The sequence below is a fragment of the Lichenostomus cassidix genome, chromosome 5 (genome assembly GCF_008360975.1).
Source record: "Lichenostomus cassidix isolate B80296 chromosome 5, HeHo_3.0, whole genome shotgun sequence".
In the NCBI taxonomy this organism is placed as follows: domain Eukaryota; kingdom Metazoa; phylum Chordata; class Aves; order Passeriformes; family Meliphagidae; genus Lichenostomus; species Lichenostomus cassidix.
This window is the reverse complement of record NC_139486.1, coordinates 43,744,972-43,756,311: the sequence shown is the minus strand read 5'-3', so window position 1 is coordinate 43,756,311 and position 11,340 is coordinate 43,744,972.

The following is an 11,340-nucleotide window of genomic DNA, read 5'->3' as shown; positions in this document are numbered from 1 at the left end:
ACTAGCCTCGCCTGTAACAGTGTATTCTGTCAGAAGTGAACAGCAAATAATTTTCTCTACCAGCTCTTGGCTCTACATGAAAAACATGGTATAGTTTAAAGATTTTGTTCACTTTCAAATATTGCAAATGGTCACTTCTATTCAGATACATTTCAGTCATAATTTTATATATATACATAATATTTGTATTTCTAAAAAAAAATTCATTCTGAATTCTAAATTATTGAAATCTGATTTTGATGGTGATTCTAAAATGTGGTCTTCATTTTATACACAGATTGTAGTTTTCAACTTGCATCTCAAAGAGTAGAAATAGTTACCAAATGGTGCTTAATAGATCATTGCCAGTCTCTCTCCCCTTCTTCCTCCTTCTTTTTCATTATTTTAATAATGACAGTTCAGTGACAGCAAATAGGAACATTACGTTCCAGACTTAGAAGTTGCATACCAAATTATTTTACACCCGGATTCTATGACACATCCTCTATTTCTTATTACTATAAACAAATCACATTCCATGAAGAATTACGTCATTAGAAACTCACATCAAATTCATATATTACAGTATTAATATGATGAATTTTTGGAATAGTAAGATTTGTGATATGCCTTCAAGTTCTAGTATAATTTATTTTTTGTTGTATCTTTCAATGAATCCATGTATGAACATGTCATGGCTTACCTGCTTTGACTGCCATTGATTTTCCAGGGATGAGACCTGGTGCTGGGAATGGAATCTGTTTTATGCAACTGTGCTGTGTGGAGAAAAATGCTGAAGGTAATATTTAACAATGGTTGCACTCACATATAATTAACCATTATTTTCAGGGGAATTTGCTTCTGGTTTTTTGTTTTGTTTTGTTTTGTTTTTTACTATACAGAATTACACAGAAACAGGTGGCTGCTTTCTTTCAACTCACGTCCTTATGGACAGTGGATTTCATGGTGCCTTGGTGCCTCTACATACAGCATTACTGGAGATGTGAAAAGAGATATGATACACAGTTTAGAGGATAAGTGACATGATGAGAGAAATATGACAGTGGATTATAACTGGAGTATATGGTTCAACATGATCAGGGCAAAACTGATCCAGATACACTTCTTGCCAGAATGTGACATATCTCTGAAGAGTCTGTAAGGGGAGAGGAATGAGTACCATTCTGAGAAACACTTAAAACAGGTCTAGATGATAGACTGGTTACAATTATAGTTATAACAGTAGTTTCAATTCATGCAATACACGATTGACCAAGAAACTGCTTAAAAGGGACAAAAAAGCCCTAAAGCCTGTAGCCACCTGGTTTGATCGCTTAGCTGACTTTGGTGTAAACAGGAACTTAAACTAGACACGTTCTGAAGTCCCTGAGAGCCTGAACTGTCCTTTAAAGTCACAGAATGGTTAAGGTCAGAAAGGACTACTGCAGGTCATCTATGAATATAAAAAGCAAATCAATACAACCAAATGCATGGCAAAGAAATCAATTGTAGAAAGTGACTGTACCATTTCCTATGAAATTAAAACTCTTACTTGGTTTTTTTTTTCCACCTCCTTCATTTTCTTCTCCACTCCATTTCTCCTTTTGTAGATTTTGGGCATACTAGTATGTTTTCCTGTGTTTTCTGTGCTGTGATCCAAGAACATGCTTTTTGTGCCCTTTCTGTGCATATGCAAGAATGATCAGATCTAGAGATCTCGTGCCTGTCCCCCATTTAGATTAGACCATCAGGGCCATTAACTAAATTATGTACTTGGCAGTAAGGACAGAGTATGCAATCCATTTTAGTAGCAATGGTGCAATCTCCTAGTAAAGAAATGGACTAAAAACCTGTGTCTGTTCTTTCCTCCAGATTTGGCAGCTCCATAAGTGTTTCTTTCAGGTATGCTCTGGAGAGGCATTTCTGCAATGTGTATATGTGTGTGGAGGTGCATGATAAAGCCATGTCCTTTAATGGGTGGGGGGCTGATTCCCACCACTGGGGTGATTGCAAGAGGCATTGCTGCCTGTTAAGATGTCTGCATGTGAAAAGGATCTCCTGCAGGGCATGAGACCAATGGTGAAGTTTCCTGAAGATCACAATCCCAGCTCCAAGGCTTTTGCTGTCTTAGGGAGCAGTTCAAGGAGAGACTCACTCCTTTGAAATTCAGGGCTGTTTTGCTGTGGGTCACTGAGCCCAGTTTGCAAGCCACAGAATAAATCCTAGTAAAGTCACTACAATTCTTCTCATTCTTTCCTCCCACAGATGCAGCATGCCAGCTGCTAAAAGCCTTTTCAGAAAGGGCATGGGAGAAACTTGGGAGAAGGTTTTTCTTTCCAAATAAATCAAGTCATTAATTCTGACTAATGAAATGTTGCATAGTAACTCTGTACAGGGGTAATGAGGTGCCAGCTTCATGTCAGTGTGCCTCACTGCAGTGCCTGTGATACTGTTCACATGGTCACCTTCCAGATTTAAAAGTCTGGTTTGTAAGAGGCAGATGAAGCTCCTCAGTGCAAACACCCACAGAGCTGAATTATATTGGCCCCTTGTCCAGGAAAAAAAGTGATGTACATGTGCTTTAATCTGGGAACAACATGCCAGAAGTAAGGCTTAGAGACATGAAACCTTTGCTGAGTAAAAGGCATCTGGAAAATATTAGGGCTATTGGACATGGACAGCCCACCTCAAATACTAATGCAGCAGATGTCTAGGGATAGAGGCTGAACTTCTGTGCCCCTCAAGTTTAATTAGCATGGTAAGTGCTAGTACAACAGTCTGCTACATAGTCCGGTATATCCGAGATCTGTCTTTATGGCATCCCTAATAAACTCTGTAGAGTCTTCATCTCTAGACACATCCACTGAGACTTGAAATGTCTCATGAACAGCAATGCATTCATCTTTATAGTGTTACATTATTTCAGGAAGGGTAGCTTCCTTAGCATCATGACTAGTGAGACCTCGAAGGGTAAATAGCTGAAAGACTCTGACAGAACCCAGAGGAATAACCCAGAGCTCTGAAGTCCTCTCTCTTTCCTCCTTAGGAAAAGTCTCTGCTCCACGGTGCAAGCTGTGTAGTGGGAACCAGCTGACTTCCAATAAGGTTACTGTTAAATACTTGCTTGTTCTATGCCCCATCTTCCTCAGAATGATACTTCCCCTGGTCACAAACTCCCCTTCCAATGAATGGACATGAAGAAAACTCTTGGGACATGCAAGGATATAGCACATATATCTATCTAATGAAAGGGTTTTTTTAAATGGTAGCAAAGTGAAAGCAGAGTAAGGAAAGGGTGCATTGTTTCAATTTCTTTATACAAACAAATAAAAAGTACTTGCAGTTCCATGGAATTTTAACACAGTTAATCATAAACTTGGTATTTGCATCTCACAGGCACTGAACATTGTGTAGTTACAGGAACTGGGATAAACTGGTTTTGAAAGATTTGTCTGCTATAGCTATGTTCAAGGGTTAACCCTCACTCCCCTGCTCAGATGTTGGCAAAGGAAATCCTCTCATAATCACAAAGATTGGAAGTTAGCCTATGAATTGTTCACATCTCTGTCTTGCAGGTAGCTGCTTGCTTTCAGATGCCCTCAAAGATCTGTTCTGGTATGATTCCTAAGGCTAACTTGAACCATGAAGGGTTGGGTTTTCATTGTCCTTTGTACCTATATAGTTCTTAGATCCCCCTTCATTAATTTCTGTGAAGATATTCCAACTTTTCCTTATGGCAGATATGTCCATTCCCTGACTCTAAATGCTGAAATCTTGGAGTCTTCTTTAATATCCTTTCCCAAATGCATGAATGTACTCTTTTAAATTCACTTGGCTCACATTTATGCACCATGACAGAAATGTGCATTAAAAGTTTCTCAGTTTATCCCCTCCTCAGTCATGCAATACTCACACACATGCATGCAGACATGCACGAGAATGCACTCATCCAGAATGCTGCTCTTCCATGGCATGAAGAGTGAGAAGCTCACATTAAAGACCTTGGGCACCTACATATTCACTGTCGTGGATCTTTGTTGGGCATATTCTTATTTGAGCAATCCAGGGGAGTAGCACTGCTACCTACCATAGCTCCCTCATAACTAAACAAATCCATAAGCTATCAGTCAGATGCTCTGAACCTCAACTTGTCTGTTGCTGTATTTTCAGTTAGGAGGTGTTGCACCATCCTGTCCTTAAAATGCTTTTGATCTAAATCTGCATATGGGTATTTGTGTCCAGGGCTGCCCTTGACTTTTCATCTTTGTTTCATTTTCCCATGCTGTATGGATTTTGTAATGGATTTTTGTAAAGGGTGCATGCCTTGAAAGTAGCTTATTACAGTGTGAACAATTTCCATTTTTCCATGTACCTGGCCCTGCCATTCCTTTTCAATCCCATTTTATTGGCTCCTTGATATGTTCTTTTATCATCTTGTTGTCCTTATTTTTAATTTTCTGCTTTCCCAGCACATAACAGAAATTATCCATCATTATCTCCTTGTAGGTATGTTCTAGAGATTAGCTAAACCCAAATTCTCTTTGCTGAAAAGTTTTTAATTTTGGGAATGTTCAAACCATTTAGATTTTAAAAGACTCCATAGGGCTCTTAGGGAATTTAACACCCTTAAACTGGGATAAGTTTAATTTGGTAAGACACACTGCACCATAAGAATCAGCACTTTGTAGCTGAAGCCATTTATGCACTTGCAGTCTTTCTACAATGCTAGATATATTCTGTATATCAAATGCAATAGTGAAATACAGTCCCTGGTAAGGACCTAAGTGCAGGAATGAACTCGAACTCCTGTCCAGCCAACTTACAGTGCTTACCCCCACTTTTCTTACATTTGTACTTTAATGACAAGGTATCCACATGGCACAAGACCTCTTCTAAGTTCTATAGGTGTGCTCCAGTTCCTGTCTCCATGGTCCTAGCAGAAACCTATTTCTATATTCACCAAACTTTGGGAATGAGGTGAAATACCCAGGAATGGTTGTGCCTCTCCTGGTCATTTATGGTTTTATCATGTCTTACATTATGAATGTAACAGGAGAAGTATTTGAGCCCTACTAAAGTTTATCTCATAGTATCTGTGCTCCTTTTATTTTTTAATCTTTGTGCATTACTTTGTGTTTGCCTTCTTTATGTTCTCATAATTTTGCTTTGGTTCTGGCAGCATCAAAGTGTTTGCTAAGAGATTCAAACCACAACAGATAGACAAGACCCATTAGGTCATTTTGCCCCGCTTGTTGTTTAACACCCTCTATTGCATAGTTATGAAGTTTTCCACTGAGACATCATTGCACAGTCAGTATTGCATCATAATACATTAAATCTTTTTGAGTCCTGAAAAGGCAATATACACAACTATATTCAAAATACTATTATATATACATTGTCAAAACCTCACAGAAATCCATGGAACAGTGTCAGCTCATATGGGCAAAACATAATCTTATAAAAAGTTTCTTGCCAATCGATAGTGTTCACTCCTTACAAACTTTTTAATATTTTTCCTTCAAATCAGAAGCAAAATATAAATGATGCTGCCCTGGATTGAATGACCTCCTCATTGCTACATATCTTTTTATTTGCCACAGACATTACTTATTAATATTAATCTTTCTCTCCCTATGTCTCATACAAGTTTATTCCCAACAGTTTGTGCAACAGTATTACATTGAGTTGGTTTGACCTGCACACTGAAGAAACTAAAACAAATAATGAATTATAAACCTGTATTATCTCTAGGATTTGCATGTCTTTCTTTCAGCGTTTGTGTAAGCAAGTCCATTCTAGCCAGTTGTTACACTTATCTTTTCCATGGAAAACTTACAAAGTTCTTTATATTTTTTTCTTCTTTCTACCTCATTATATTTCCCAGTGCAGGCTTTTTTCGTATGAATCTCTCTCTCTCTCAGAGCATGGACAGTTTTTCAGTGATCCTTGCAAAGCCTCTTACATAATTTTTTACCTGCAAGTCCTTAAACTAACAGATTCACACTTGATTTTGCCTTCTCTATTATTTTAGACTGACATGATGAGAGAAACCACTGTAATGTTTTCAAGAAACAATCCTACTCTTGATTTGAGGTGTGGCAAGGAGACAAAAGGGTCAAGGTGGGGGGGCTCCTCTCCAGGAACAGAAGTGGTGCTTAAATGGTATTTTCTGGTTGGCAGATGGCTTTCTGGGAATGGAATTTGAGGGGGTTTGCTTTTATCCCTTTGTTCATCAGGTTATCCAGTATCCCTTTTGAGGCACATCTGATTTTCAGGATATGTCCTTCTCCTGGGGAGAGCATAGAGAACCAAGGAACTTTGTTACTCAATTATTTTCAGCTTATCAGATCCAGCTTACAGAAAGTTGGGGTCTGTTTGATGACTGTTATGCATGTGAAGAAACTGTAGAAATACTAAAATATGTAGCTCTATTGGTTTAAAATTTCAGTCTTCACAGAATTGTCTGCAAAGGTCATATTCTGCTGTGACCATTGCCAAGCTCCTCATCATTACTTTCTTTTCATAATTTCTTTTCATCATTACTTGCTAAGTGCCAAGATCTGAAATGAGAGTGAATGGTAGCTGTGCTTTCAGCACTTTACATAACTATGGAATACTAAGTGTTTTAAATACATGGTGCTCAGGCAGCTCAAAATGGATCTCTTGAATTAATAAATACCTTTGTCTTGATCTTTTTAGGATTCTCCATTAAAATAGGGACAATAAATTATTACTTTCTCACCCCACTAGGGATGCATAAAGATCAATAAATGTTTTTGTGCTAATACTGTAATTTTAGTGTTAATTCATTAATATAATGTAATACACTAATCTACATATATTAAATGTTTATTTACATTATAAATACATGTGCAGCTATAATACCTAAAATACCATGAGGATGAACAGCATAAGAAAACTCATGAGGAAATGAACAGAAATTTTCAGCGCAAGTTTGATTCATGTGCAGCAAATCCAGCTCAGGGCCACTCCCTGTAAGCATAGTATTGGTTAGCTTCTCTTTGAATGAGTACCCCCTTGTCTGTGCCCTAAGTACTCCACCTCCCAACCTGTCCCAATGTTAATAATGTTCTTTTAGTTCTTTCCCCTGTGCACAGTTTCTCGGTTTTGAATAAGTGGTGTTCAGAGACGGCTGTTTCAGCATGGAGCATCCTGTGGGTTAATCCCACGAATGACACCTTCAGTTTCCCCCTACAGATTTCTGCCAGTTGCACTGAGAGTAGCTGCTGGGCCAAATGGAAGGCTCATGGGAAAATTTTCTCTTTCAAGTTGGTGGACGTACAGGAATAGCCTTTGATAGCTGCTAGGAAAGCCCTCTGAAGCCAGGAAGTGGAGAACACTTGCTGCAAAAGAAAGATGAGAGAATGAGGCTCATCCTCATGCATCCAGTATGTGGATTACGATTTGAGGGGAGGGCAGTGGATGTTGTCTCCCTGGACTTCAGCAAGGCCTTCAGCACAGGTCTCTCACAACATCCTCATAGGCAAACTCAGGAAGTGTGGACTGTCTGAGTGGACAGGAAGGTGGATTGAAAACTGTCAGGGTGGCAGGTCCTAGTGGGTCATGATCAGTGGCACAGGTCTGTCATTAGTGGTGTCCTCCAGGGTTTAATATTGGTCCCAGCCTTGTTTAACTAATTCATCAATGAGTTGTAGGAAGGGGCAGATGCCTCCTCAGAAAGTTCCCTGCCAACATAAAGGTGGGAGCAGTGGCTGATACCCCAGAGGGCTGTGCAGCCCTTCAGAAGGGCCTTGGCAGGCTGGGGAGATGGACAGAGAGGAACCTCCTGAAATTCAACAAAGGGAAATGCAGGGTCCTACACCTGAGGAGGAATAACCTCACACACCAGGACAGGCTGGGGGCTGACCTGCTGGAAAGCAGCTCTTTGGAGAAGGACTTGGGGTCCTGGTGGAAAACAAGCTGTCCATGAGCCAGCAGTGGGCAAGAAGGCCAGTGCTACCCTGGGGTGTATTAGGAAGAGCATTGCCAGCAGGTCAAGGGAGGTGATCCTTCCCGTCTACTCAGCCCTGGTGTGGCACATCTGGAGGGCTGTGTCCAGTTCTGGGCTCCTCAGGACAACAGAGACATGGAGCTCCTGGAGTGGGTCCAGTGAAGGACAGCAAAGATGACTGGGAGAGTGCACCATGTCTCTTGCCAGGAAAAGCTGAGACAGTTCGGCCTGTTGGGATTCATGAAGACATGAATGAGAGGGGACCTTATCAATGTCTGTAAGTGTGTGGCAGGAGGGGGTCAGAGGATGGACCAGGCCTTTCTCAGTGGTGCCAAACAATAGGAGAAGAGCCAATGGGCAGAAATGGATCACAGAAGTTCCACCTGAATATGAGCAAGAGCTTCTTTACCATGCAGGTGATGGAGCGCTGGAACAGATTACCCAGAGAGGGTGTGAAGTCTCCCTCACTGGAGATACTCAGGATCTGTCTGGATACAATCCTGTGCCATGTGCTCTAGGCTGACCCTGAAGTATGGACCAGATGACTCACTGTGACCCCTTCCAACCTTGCCCATTTTATTATTCTGTGATTTGTCAATAAGCTTTAAACTGGCTAACTTAGGTTGGATTTTATTTGGAGTAGTAAATAGTACATCCTTAATTTGACAGCCTGCTGTAATCAGTCTTTGCTTCAAACATAAATGTTCCTGAGCTTTCCAAAGAAAAGGCAGCAATATTTATTACTACAAATACAAAGTAGAGCACTTTCATTAGCCTTTTTTAATTTGTCAGAAAAACATATACTATTATGGATGACAATTATTCAAAATTTTGTTGCAAAGAAAATGCCCATGATGGAAAATTTCAATTTAGTCAAAGAGCTAAAGGCTAAAATTTAAGAAACTGTGAAGAAAAATTACAAGGTCTTGCAAGCCTAAGTAATGGGCAACCTTAGTAATTGGTGGCATTTGCCTATAACATAGAATACGGCTTAGAAATAGTATCTGTTCTATTTCTTCTGGCTTCTCTAGTGACATTTTTACAGAAAGTGTATTATTTTACATCAAAGTTTATGAATCACTTCTGGTTTTGCTGCAGCAGAATGAAGGCAGGAATCTCATACTCTGTATTCTCAAATTGCTTGGCATGCCTAACCTAAATATCAGAGTTATACCCACCTTTTGATATTCCACTGGAATTTAACAAATGAAGCAGAGATTAATATTAATGAAAAAGAAGAAATTACCATACATTTGTTCTATGTTTTCATCAGGTGTCAGACATTACAGTAAGAGACGCCAATTTAAGAATCTAGACAGATTTAGGTAATTTCCTTGATGCTTGATGGCTATAATTAAATTAATTCTGGGAATCTGCACTCGCACTTCTGCCATACTGTGATTGTGGCCTCCAAGCTCCTAGTTATAAAGTTTTTAAGTTTTCTCTGCCACCTAGAACTGTGTGGGGACCAAATTCATGGTAATTTTGTGGCTGCAGTGCTAAAGAAGGATATGCAGAGGGAAAGGTCTGACTGTCTCTGAAAGCCACCCGTAATCCTCTCTGTGATGAACCACATGTAAGTGTCAATAAGCATACTTGGGAGCATGGGGGCAGCATAGTTGGCCAGGTAGGGCAGTAAATTTAGGGAGCCACCACCCTGTGTGGCACCCTGCCTTTGAAAACAGCACAGTAATAAATAATGCATGCTGGTGTGCCGACCAAGCGAGCTTCACCTTGTCCAGACCTGTTGGTACAATGTGCTTTTTTGTCTGTCTGGAAGTATCCTGCGTCTTAGCAACCAGAGCTGTCTCTGCCCCTAGGAGCTGAAACAGAAAAGGCCAACAGCCACACAAACAGAAAGTGACATTCCAGTCTCTGTACCCCATTGGAACCAGTTTTCTTCTGCTTTTGCTGATGTCCTTCTTAGCAATAGGAAAATTCTGATTTCCCTGTCTGTGTTGAGACGCAGTGGTCACATCCTCCTGCAGTGCTTCTGCAGCACATGGAAGAGATGTGTTTCAGTGTGATTCTTTAATTCCCCTGGTTTTGCTCAGTGGGACAATGAGTTTCTTGGGTTTCTTGCTAAAGGTATTCTTCCTGGGAAGGGAAGTGCTCTTTACTGCTTGCTAGTTCTTTGCTTACTTCTTAGCTTTTCCTGCTCTGGACCGATCGTTCATGTTGATATTATGCTAAGCCATTATTTTGATGATGAAAGCTTTAAATACTCACCAAGACATGAACTGGTATGCAAATACTTGCACTCAGTGACATGAATGCTTAGAAAAATCTTCTAAGTGCTAAGCCTACTTATCAAAATACTTGCCTAGCTGTCTGCAGGGACAACCTTAACCCTTGGTGTTGTACCTACAAGGCAGTACAGCTCTCCAAGATGGATATTTACAGTCTTCCTTCTTCCTCAAGGACAACTTTCTTTGATAGTGAGAATCAATGTGAGAAGTCATGGAACTTGGCCATAACTTGGATGAAAAATTACTGAATCTTCCCCCAAGTAACACTTCTACACAGGTGCACCTTATCTATGCGAACAAAAGGAACTTAGTTTTTAATTGGTGTTAGTGTGGATGATAGGAACAAAGGTGACATTCCTTGAGTCTGAGATCCATTATTTATCTTGAAAGCAGGTTTAGCATAAATATATTTGTGAAATATTTCCCCTACGTTGACAATGAGCCTTGATTAATAATTAATGGTATCTCTGGATGTTGAAGGACAATTCATTCCCTGTGCTTGGCAAATCTAGCACTGAGAACACTTGTCAGCATCTGTCAGGGGGAAGATTTATGATGAGACTGGGGACCAAAAATGAGCAAAGACTTGAAAATTCACTTCACACAGACCACTGAACAGTCTCTGAATAATAATATTAAGCATTTCTTGTTTTATGCATACAAATTAATGAAACCTCAGAACCATCCCACATTACTGCATTTTTAACTGTTTCTATGTTGGTGCCTTTTCTGACTAGAGAAATAATGAGAAACAGATGAGGCTTCATAATTTAATTTAGGTACCTTGTTTCCTGCTCCAATTCATGGTTGCAGACAGGAGGGCTAAATCCCACATGGTCAAGGAATACTTTGGACTCAGCACGTCTACTCAGATTCTCTGCCCTGCTAACCTGTATGTAGCTGAACTTTCATACTCAACCCGTATGCACCTACACTGATGATTTTTGTCCTTGTTTCTTACCTTCTCCCAAAGACCCAGAGAAAATGAAAGACCAATAAACTCTACTTTCACACATTTTTCAGGATTCTCAATGTATAAAAGAAAGGACTGAGCCCATCATATGGGCTCACTGGGTCCACCTCCCTACCAGCACAGGGTTATTCCACACCATGCATCTCCTAGTGTCATTTCCAGAC